This window comes from Sciurus carolinensis, chromosome 10, assembly GCF_902686445.1.
Source record: "Sciurus carolinensis chromosome 10, mSciCar1.2, whole genome shotgun sequence".
Taxonomy (NCBI): Eukaryota; Metazoa; Chordata; class Mammalia; order Rodentia; family Sciuridae; genus Sciurus; species Sciurus carolinensis.
Window position 1 is genome coordinate 37,408,329 of NC_062222.1, and position 11,902 is coordinate 37,420,230.

The following is an 11,902-nucleotide window of genomic DNA, read 5'->3' on the forward strand; positions in this document are numbered from 1 at the left end:
AACAATTGCAGAGATTCTGAAAAGCACATATGAGCACAATCTGCTCTTATAACTGTAAGAAAACTTGACTGAATATAATGGAGTATGTTCTAAGTTGGAATTATTGAAAGTACAAACAGTTCAGACAGGAAATTAGATATATATGGTAGTAGGAAATTCTTTTGTAGTGTTGATTTACCTTTGTTTTACATAGGTGTTGTGAACATATAAGTCAATTAAAAATCAAACTGACTACTGTCAGCATATAAAACCAATCAGAAAGAAATTAAAAGCAGGCAGAGTAATTCAACTTTATATAATAAAAATTATAGATACACTGATGATCTGGAACACAGAAGTATTTGAAAGCTTACTTTAATCAGGAGAAATATAGAAGAAGTATGAAATCTCTATCAACAAGGAGTAATGATTATGATCTGATCATGCAGCTGGTTTCACACAAAATTTGATCTGAGTCCCAGCTGTGTAGGCAACATAACTCTTCAAGCCTTTGTTTTTCAATATCTACATCTAGGATTTATGTATATAAAATGAAATCATGTTTATAGATAATTGACACAATACATAGTATATTTGGAATAATAAAAAATTTTAGCTGTTATTATTACTATTAATTCACTTTCCAGTAGGAAGAGACAATAATAATTGAGGACAATGAAGAATGTCAAAATGATTCCATTTAAGTTTGGACAGTCTTGGCCAAGGTAAAAATGATAAGATGAAAGAACACAGAATGGAAAACTGTATAAAAATATATTACAAAGGGATGGATGTCAAAACTTAGAGACTTGCTTCATATAGTATAGAAAAAATATGATGTAAGTTTAAGATATCTATATCAGACCCAGATAAATGGAAAAGGAATGTGTCTTTGACAGAAAAATTAGGATGGGGGAACATGTTAGAGATGAGATGATGAATTCATGTAACTTGTTATCATGAAATCAGAGTTAAATGTCCAGAATATCTTTGCAAATACATTAATGGAGTTCCAGTCTGGTTCAGAGCTATAGATTTGGAAAGTATCTGTGAAAAGATCATAATTGTGGCTGCTGGCCTGAAAGGACTTCCTGCAGGGCTCTACAGAGAATAAGGAAAATGAATACAGAAGCAGAATGGTGCAAAAATTTCAGAAGTATCAACTTTTGTATCAAAATCCATTTTAAAAGTGATGCAGTGGGTATTGTCAACGAAGTAATACGTTAAATAAAAGTCTCTATCATCTTTCCACTTTAAACTTTCTCCAGAAAATCAAACTTTTCTATCTCCTTTGGGATTCATTTTGCAAGACAACAAAAAACTTATATAATGGGGATTCACTCGGGAATCTGACGCAACTCTGAAGTTCACTTGGGAGCTATGTTACAATTACCACCAACTGTGGTCACCTCTTCTCAGTCAGTCTAAATGCTAGATGAAAATAAAGAACAGCAACCAGTGGTCAATATTTCCTCTTACCTCAAATAGAACTAGAAATAGTAGAACAAAGTTCTTTATGTTTCCTAAAGGGATGGAAGCACCCACCTTAGACCACCTCTTTTTGGTATTGTACTTCAAGGCTAGTGATTTTATTTTGCTTCTTTTATTTAATCTCACAGACTATTCAGTACTTTAGCAGTCATCTGATCTGAAGTTTTCAATTTGAGTAGCAGTTGGTAACACAAGTGCTGATTGCTTGAAGTAGCCTGAAGTTAACCATGTATTTGTACTTGAAAGTGGTGTTCAATTAGGGAAAAAATAAAACTTGAACTCTTAGGAACTAATCTCTCTATTCTATTGTTGCTTATTCTGTTTGAGGTACAAAGAAAAACATTGGCTGCTACTAATATTTTGAATGGCCTATGAGATCAAACAATGCAACATCCTTATAACAGTATATCCAGGAGAAAATCTTTAGACCTTTGACATCATATTTCTGAAAGCATGCATGCTAAACAATATATGCAATAAGTAACTTCAATATAACTTAATGATTGAGGAAAAGTCTTGAAAAAATAATAGGAGACATTGACAAAGAGAGAAACATAAGGGTGAAAAAATACGTTTTTAATAAGACACACCCAATTGAATATCTGACCTAAATAGAGACACTAAATGTGTAGAGACTGGTGAACTTGTTTTGATTTTCTCTAATCCTAGTTGTGTGAACATACGTGGAGGGGTAGAAATGTTTGATGTGAGCTCTGCTTTCTTAAATCTACAATGAATACCACTTTTAAACAGTTATGTAAATGTTAAATAACTTAACATGAATAAAATGATCTAATGTAAATAAAATATATTATGTATACCTATTAATACTTGGGATATTTTCTATTTCTGTCTTCTTTCTCTTCACAGATGAACAAACAAATCCAGACTAAAAGAGCAAATATTCAAATATGAGTAGGTATTCTGGTATGATGCAGTATGTTTCACTGGTAACAACTCAATGACACTTGTCTTTAGAAATATGAAGGGCTCTCCTCCTTATTCCTAAACAAGGCAGCTCAGTATGACTATATATCAGGATCATGGCAATTTCTGAGGATTTAAGAAAAATAGGCACATAATTATAGAGGACACATAGGTTCTTGTCTCTTCAAGTACTTAAGAACCTTTACTTTTAGGGTTTAAGGAATTTAGAAAAAATAAGATATTTATTGTCATTAAACACTATCCATTGAGGTGCATGGAGCAAGCCTAATCCCAGCTGCTTCTGAGGCTGAGGCAAGAGGAATGTGAGTTCAAAGCCAGCATCAGCAACTTAGTGAAGTCCTAAGCAACTTAGGGAGACCATAGCTCTAATTTACATATGTGTGTGTGTGTGTGTGTGTGTGTGTGTGTGTATGTGTGTGTGTATAGATATAGATATAGATATAGATACTGGTGAGCTTGTTTTCATTTTCTGGTCCATCTAATCCTAGTTGTATATATACATACATATATATATATATATATATATATATATATATATATGGAGAGAGAGAATGAGAGAGAGAGAGAGAGAGAGAGAGAGGTGGGGCATGGTAGGTTTGAGGCTCAGTGGTTTTGTGGAAGTTGTCCAATTATGAAAGGTAAAATATTTCCATTTCATCATTATCTTTGGGGACCATCATTTTGGTGTATATATTTTAATTGGTACCTTACTGCCACTGTACAAAGGAAATATATTGCTAAACGTAGTTTCTCTTAGCTATCAATTATGGTGAATAGCTTTTTAACTGTCAATTATGATAAATAGATTTAAATAAAACTGAATAAAAAAGTATTTCCAAATCTTTTGCATTGTGATTTAGAATTGCTAACAGTGCTGTGAACCAGTTATGAGTGAGAATAATATTCTGTGTATTGACATGCAAATGAACTCACTAAGCAACCACTTTGCTTTAGAGATTTACATAATTTGATACCAAAAGCCACATTAAAGTAATATTAATTACTTGGTTTTAAAGCTAGGAAGTTCAATGTTAAGTTACTTTTCTTCCCATGTTTTACAACATCTATGTATCAAAACACTGATAGAGAAGGAATAAAAGCATTTTATGTGTAGGGATATCCAGGCTCTGTTCCTGAGAAGTGTATGACTTAATATCAGAAGATATGTAGGAAATACACCATCTCTTTTACAGGTCTTTCTTTTATAGGCAAAAATCTTCAAATCCTTTATCGGAACTCATATTTTCCTCAGTATTTACATGGTACTGTAAACTCTTTATTATGCACACATACACTTTATTTTCTTTTTCCTAGTGAATTTTCATTTCCACAGTCCCTTCCCTTGCCACTGAGTATGAGAGCTTCTCAATGGCATTTTTATGCAAAAAACAAACAAACTGGTATCTAATCAAGCATACTAATCTAAATTTAAAAAATAAAAGACATGGTTACCACTAAAAATCATTCTGTATTATGGCTTGTTATATAAATTATACAGCATTTCTTGAACTTACATGTTCTAGATCATTCCCAATGTTGTAAAATATACCAAAAATGTACATACACATAGAGACCCACATTTTCTCTCATTAAGCATTTTTAATATCTAATTCTTCCTTTTTCAGAAAATCCATATTAAGCCTCATTGGAACACTGAGTTTATCAAAACACTATGTATCCATTATAATAATATTAATTCCTCAATACTAAGGAGACTTAAAGCACAAAGGGACCAATTGCTTGGTAGTGTGTTTACCCATTTAATTGGGAAACTTAGGTATTTCCACAAGGGATTCTACAGTTCACCTTAAGTAGACTACACCCAAAGGGCATTGGAGGCTTTGAAGCAGAAGGTGATTAAGTCTGTTTGGTAAAGGATAATTGGTTACCTGGCTGTTAACAATGATGCTAACAACAGAAAGTATTTCCTATCCTATTAGTTCAATAGTCTTTTAAGCTTTATAATATATTGAATAACAAAAAATACTAGAGTTAGTACAGCAATTGAGGAAAGAAATGAAAGACTGGTAGGCCTTTGGGTCTCCTTGATAAATGAAATTTAAACAATAAATGGCCATTATTAAAAGAAAATTCTCAATAAACTATTAGTCACTAATCTCATATGTATCATTTTAGAGTAGTTTTTATTTATATTACTTCTTGTATTTTTCCATTGCCCATGTTAGTAAGCAAAAAAAAAAGATAAAGCATGATGACAGAAAACCCAGATTGATTTATCTTTATCTTAAATTCACAAAACATATATAAGAATTCATCTTTGGTGTAAGTAAAAAATAAATCTAGCTAGCAATTTTATTTTTGATTTAAAATTTTTGATTTGATTGATGTGCTTTAAGAAACTAAGAAACAACTACAAAAAACAACTTGAGCATGTCATGTAACATATAATTAAACTATTTCAATAATTTTCTATCCACACTTTGTCAAAGTTCATCATTTTGAAGCAAACAGTCCTACATTTATAGAGTCACTGGAATAAAATAAACTAATGTTGTACAAGGTATCCAGCATTGTTAGTGAATATTACTTTTTATTTTACATTAAGAAGTTATGTATTCAAAATACGAACAGTTTTGTTAAATAATTAAGGAATTACTACATTTTACTATTTTCTATAAATATCTTCAAAGTTGGTAATTTTATTAGTTTATGGTGGGAACTTTATCCTTTTTAGTGTTCTTACATACTAAATTTGGTTTACTATGGGAACCCAATTTTACCTACTTCAAAACTAAGATACAAAAGCTAAATGTGTAGGAAAATTTAAAAAAAAATGTGTTTAATGTTATAATTCTTCAGTGTTATTGAATCAACCCATAGCAATATTGTTGTCAATAACATTTTGTTTTCAATGCTAATGTTTAAATTAAAACATTAAAGTGTTTTAATGTTTCATTGTGGCAGCACTAAATTCCATCTGAAAAATCCCAGATACTGACAGTTTGAGGTAACAGTTTATGCATATATCTTGAAAAACTTTGTACAAACAGAAGTCAATGTACATTTAAAACAATATAATGTGGATATATGTTACTACTTTACAAACAAGTTATAAAATTAAGATATACATTAATATTTCAAGAGAAATAAAATTTAAATTAAAAACCAGTAGTTCTGTTCAAAATCCTATGCTCTGAATATTTATTTTGATATTTTTTAAGAAAAGTTAAAAATGAATAGTAGTACAGAGTGATTCCATATATACTTAAAGGAGATTGTTTGATATAAACTCTGTGAATGAGTGTGTTATAAGCCCCCCCTTTTATTTTATTTTATTTTTTTTGCTTCTCTACTTGATGAGCATTTAATAATTGTATCAATACTTAAACATAGATCACATGACTGACATGAACCTCAAAAAGAGTATTTGTTTAGGGTAAAATATGGGAACTACTTAGAAAATTACCTTCGACCACTAGCGTTTACAACAGTATCCATTTCTTGTAGCAATCTGACATGTAGGACTGTGTTATAAATAAAATTTAAAAATCTCTACCCATAGAGATTATTATTTTAAATCAAAAACACTAAAACTAGAGTCCATTCTGTAACTCTATGTAACTAGAATTAAATTTTTATGATATTTAAAGTATACAAATGTTTAAACTTACTGTATTCTCTAGTTGCTGAAAAACACATCTTAGTTTAGAGATACTTAAACATGGAACAGGTTGATATTTTACCCATTTCTATGAATACAGACCTCTAGTTGCAACCTAAATTCTATCCATGAAATGTAAAGTCACACAATTCCCATGTTTTTCTACTCATCACTTAATCTTAATCTAATGCCATGGAATGACCTAAATGAAAGATCAAAATTCTGTTTATTATGCCTGTTAAATTAAGTAATTAATAATAATAACAAATACAACGAGCATCAGATAACTTCTGCCATTTAATAATTACTATGAGAAATACTGTTCAGTGGTTATCCACACTGAATTCTTTCTCCATACACATTCAGAACACACTGCCAATTGACAAAAGCAACATAGCTTCAAAAGAAAATCTCTTAAGTAGAGAAAAGCTCTCTGTTAAGCATCCAAGAGGTTAAACATTGCTGATATAGTGAGACATTTTCTCAGCCCACGCTTCCCTGTTCCATTCAATTACCAACAGCAGTAGCGACTGTAATACCAGCTAATACTGTATTATTAAATCAGAGCTTCCCATTTACATCCACCTCTAACCTGAGGGGGAGGGGAGGGGATGCCATTTACTAGTCAATAGCAGAACAAACAGCCCCCAACTTGGAAATACACATGACCTTGGAGTATTGAATTCTCACAGACTGAGTTTCACAAGTTTTATTTGGATCTAATGCATAACGACACATCTAAATGAACCCAACATTATCTCTACCTCCTCACCTCCAAAAAAGAAATCTTGAGAGAGCTGTGTACTTTGCAGTCCCAGCTGTAGATATGGGAAGTAATACTTATTAACCAGATATCAGTACATTCAAATTGAACAACTTGTTAGTTGATTTAATGTCATTTGCTAACATTTTGGGGGACTTGCATTGAATGTTTTTCTTTCCCTTGAGCCACACCGGGAGTGTTGCTCTAAAATATTTGTATTGATAAAGGAAGATGTAACATGATGACATTAACTTCACAGAAAGCAAAGCTCTCAACTTCCCCTCTATAATTCAGTACAAAATCATCAATGAATGCTCTTGTAATACTAATGAAAACAGTATTATTGAAATATATTTTGCAATCATTTCCAAAGTGCTAATGTAAATTATAAAAATAAGCATAACTTATTATTTTAAATTTGTTATGGCAATCTGCATTTCTAACCCACTTGTAAACATTTATAGCAATATTCTTTTCTTACCTTTTTTTAAGTAATAAAAAAGTCCCTCAGAAAGATTCCTAAAGGATGTGGATATGTGAATCACAGTTAAAAAAAAAAAAAAAAAGATACTAAAAAGATCGTCTTAGCTTGGAAAAAAATCAAAGTAGTTTTGTCTAAAACTATAGAAATCTCCAAAGTCACGCCTGAATGGGCGCCCAGATTGCAAAACGGAGGACTCTCTCCCACGTCCGATATACTCCTTTGTCAAGTTGATATGGGTCCTGCTTCACCAGCAGGACCCACAGGGCACAGAGGGTGCAAGAGGGCGTTGCCTCCAGGTGCTGGAGCAACCGGTCCGCTCGCGTCGCGTCCCAGGTTCAGCACCCACAGAACAGTGGACAGCACCAGCTCCGCTCACCTCCAGTTTGTCTCAGTCACTGAACCAGGCTGATTCTCGCGCCTCCTCCTAGGCAAGAGCTGCTGCCACTCAACCCGGGGGTGCCCCGCCCCCACCTTCTGACGTAACTATTTTGCATATCAACTCGCTGAGAGGTGAGGGGCCGCCCCTTTGACTGGGCTTCTGCTGGGGTCAGCTGCGGCAATCAAGGCCACAAAATCCAAGCCTAAAATCAGCATAGGCATCATTGGACTTCAAGATTCATTCACAACCAGTCCAGCAGAAACTAAATGCTTTCCGCGTTGCTTGAGTCTTTGCCTTCTGTGGGACCGCCGTTCCTGTGCACTCCAAAGATCGCTGCTGGCACAGCTCTAGCAGAAAGACAGGGCGGAGAGAGGGGGCAATGGAGCACTGAGAGGAGGAGGGGGGAAGGAGGGGGGAAGGCGAGTGGGAGGAACTGAAAATTGGAATGAATTCTTTTCATCTGTTCCTCTCAAAATCCCTGATCCTTTTTGATCTTCCTGGTCAAACTTTGCTCTTTCTTGCTACCATGGGTTACTGGAAAGGATCTTTATTTGCGTTCCTGCTCTCTTCTTGGTTCACGGAGCTGCTGGAGAGAGCTGCTGCAGAAACTTGTGTGGAGAAAAACGTCTCCGAACACAGGGAGAAGACGTGAATGCTTGCAATGCTTGTCATCATTTGAAAGCAAAATTTAAAAAAGAAATTAACATGAATATTACCTAGTACAAATGAGACTTCATTTACGTTCCTATAAAACCTGCAGAACCTTCCTTATTTATTTTCATAATTTATATATAATGCCAAGAAGTATAGAGTTGGAGATTCCAGGGTTAAAAAAATCATTTTAATAACGAGCAAAAAAGTTCTCAGCTTCAACTTCCACTGCCAAAATTCTGAAGGTTATGCAGTATTTATTATGTCTAATATATCAATTGTTCTATGAAAAATGAGATATGCTGGAAGCATTTCATAGCCTTTAGCAATTCTCTCAGTATATGTGATGTTTCTTGTCCCAGTGAAGCTCTAAGAGCTCTGACAGCAAGAGAAAGGGGGCCTGCCATGCCAGATTCCACAGGCTGCTTAAACTTGTAAACAAACACTTTTAGTGAACTGAAACAATCAATCATCCAGAAGGGTCATTATTCACATACCATCCACACAACTCAACTACAGCTAACCATGACTTACTTGTACAAAGCAATGGGCATATAAATGTAAGTTTAATTTGTCTTAAATTAGATAATGCATTTTTCATAATAAAGTTGTCCATTCAAAAAAATTCATAGCTTTTAACACATTGTTTTCCATTAGAAGGTGCACATACTGATAGGTGTCATGATATTTCAGAAGTCTAATGTGCCATACTGTTTCTGCTCATGAGTGTTTTCAGGGACTTTAATCAACTTACTTTATAGATATATAAACCCAAATTCTTAAAATTATTATATGAAATATAATTGAGAAAAAATGTGGTATTTTCACTTCTAAGGAAGCTTTCATTTTTTTCTGCTTTGCACCTACATAACCTATTCTTTGCAGTTTTTTCCCAGAATTTGCCAGTTTCTTTCTCAAATACACAAATTCCTAGGAATGTTACTCCAGTAATCTTAGATCATAATTCTTACATTTTTGAATAATTTGTAATGCTTTATTTTCCTTTGAGAGCTACTGATTTTATATTAATATATAAATGACAAAAATGCATTTTTACTCAGTTCATCACACACACACACACACACACACACACACATACTTACACACACCACATGTACTGATTGATTCAGATATACTGAGTGATTCAGTTCACAAAATAATTTTAATAATGATTTCATACACCATAGTACTGCCTGAAAGATGATATATGGGGGCAGGTAGGCATTGTACAATTATAACTACAATGGAGCAAACTCAGTAACCTGTATGTAGGCAGGCTGTGGCACACGTGATATATATATATATATACTTTTTTTTTTGAAAGAACACATGTGTACTTTGATCTGCTTCATTTTCATTATTCCAAAATGTCAGAGAAGACTTGAAAGTTTACTGTAGAACTATATAGAGTACATTATACTTTCTTTAAAAAAATCTACCAAAACCTTTGTTATTTGTTTAGTGGACATTGATCTTTCCATTTACTCCAGTGATCAGGCTGTTTGGAGTAATGAATTCAATCAAAGCACTCATATTATTATTCAAAAGCCTGGGGGGGATGTAACTGGGAAACAAAACCACCTTCTAAATACGAAAGAGAAATGAGATCATTTTCAGATTGTCTTTAAAAAAAAATGAAAGAGAGAGGGAAATAAACAAAAAATTAAAGAAATAAAATTATTTGGGGAAGTATGCATAAATGCAGATAAAGCATTGAGAACTCACATTGTACCATCTTAGGGGAATCTGGGTTTTGTTCTGTCCTAAATGTCACTGTTAAGACGAAGTTTTCTTTTTTTAGCTATTCATCACATTAATCATTTGTAGAATATGCAGATCATAACTATACAGTTCTCTACATGTCTGTCATTCTGTGAACCCATATTAGAATTTTTAAAACTTCTGAAATTTCTATATTACAATTGAAAATTCTATTAAAATTCCAAATCTTAAGAACTTTCCTCTCTGGTAAAATAAATTGACGTCTGGTTACTGGTTACTCTAACTGTGAAAAAGTTTTCTTAAGGTAATTAGGTTGGAAGAGGGGAGGAGTGACTAGGATCAAATAGGAGGCTAAGAGGCACAAAGTAAATTTCACTTACAAAGCCTGAAATTAAAAGTAGGCAGAATGGGCCTCTTTAAAGGAGTCATTTATTAAATAAGCAATACTACAATATTCTCCCAGGAAGTCAAGCATTTAATTACCCTTCAGATATTTAAAGTAGTTATGAACAATGAAATTTAAGGAATGCAAAAAAGATAGACAATGGTATTTTAGTTGCAAATTATCATTGCAAAGATGACTACAACATTGAGTTAGTATACCCAGAAAATATCTTAAAAGTGAGAAGACCAACATATACATAAGGGTTTTAATTTGGATAATTTACATAAACATGTTAGACTGTAACATTTAGAAATTATGAAACTCATTGTATTGTGGTTTCATGAGTGTGTATATTTTCAGGACTACTGCAGTGCTACCAGACTTTATAAACTTCTTTTCAAATTATAATTATTTAATGTATTTGTAGTACATTAGAATAACAATGTAAAAATAATAAGTGTATATTTGATTTTTCTTTTTGCGTCAATTACAAGGTTTGCTACAAAGAACATGATTATTTTTAAAACCAAAGATGCACTACTTTTTTTAAAATTTATTTTTCTCTTTTTAATAAATTTTTTTGTATATATTTAAGGTACATAATGATATATATAATAAAAAGGTACCATAGTGAAAGAAATTGACATATCCATCATCTCACATAATTACCCATGTTCCCCCTCTGGCAAGAACAATTATAATCTACACTTTAGCAAGAATCCTGAATACCATACACTATGATTAACCATAGTCCTCATGTTATACATTCAGGATGAACAAGTGTAAGCCCTTTTATGCTTAGAATGCTCCAAGAAAGAGGGGTCGAGCCTATATCAGGTGTTGTCTACAAAGAATAGCACATTTTCCTGGCAGCTTTGGACTTCCTCTAGCACGCATTTAAGTGGGATCTGGGGGTCATGCTAGGGAGGTGGATGCTAGAAGCCACTGTAGAGTTTGGTGGTTTCTTAGAGTAGAGGTTTAGACTAAGTCATATGCTAAGAATACTGCAGCTTTCAAAAATTTTACACACACACAAAAACACACATATGAACATAAATATACATACGCACACATAAAATCTTTTTCAGTAAATTTCCAATGGTCATAATACCACATGCATGAGGCATAAACCTTGTAAGGGATGCACTATGATTGTAACATAAGCATATATGACTCTTAGAAATCCCAATTTGCTTGCAGTGTAACTTCTACATGATGGTGCTCTCTCCTTATATGTGTGTGTGTGTGTGTTTAAAGAATAGATGCAGCATTTAATTATTAATTTTATCAAGAAAAATAACTGAAATTTAATTTATGCTCTTGCCTTTTAGACTTTTTGTAGAAATTCCTAATGTCAAATATACATTCCTTATATATTTGACATTTGAAAATATACATTTTCCATTTCTTATTTCCTCTTTTTCTTTCCTTCTATTACTCCTTTCCCTTCTTCCTTTTATCTCTTGTTACCTCAGACT

General features: G+C 32.9%; 1 protein-coding gene across 2 annotated transcripts in view; it reads right to left on the reverse strand.

Annotated features, from left to right (window-relative positions):
- Nucleotides 1–7,778, reverse strand: part of Fstl5 (follistatin like 5) — a 776,424-nt gene extending 768,646 nt beyond the window's left edge. The window contains exon 1 of one of the 2 annotated variants that reach the window (XM_047567007.1): nucleotides 7,285–7,778. The gene's annotated coding sequence lies outside the window, so the exon portion shown is untranslated. The remainder of the gene's footprint in view (nucleotides 1–7,284) is intronic. The other variant, XM_047567006.1, reaches the window with a different exon arrangement.
- Between the last annotated feature and the right edge of the window lie 4,124 nt (nucleotides 7,779–11,902).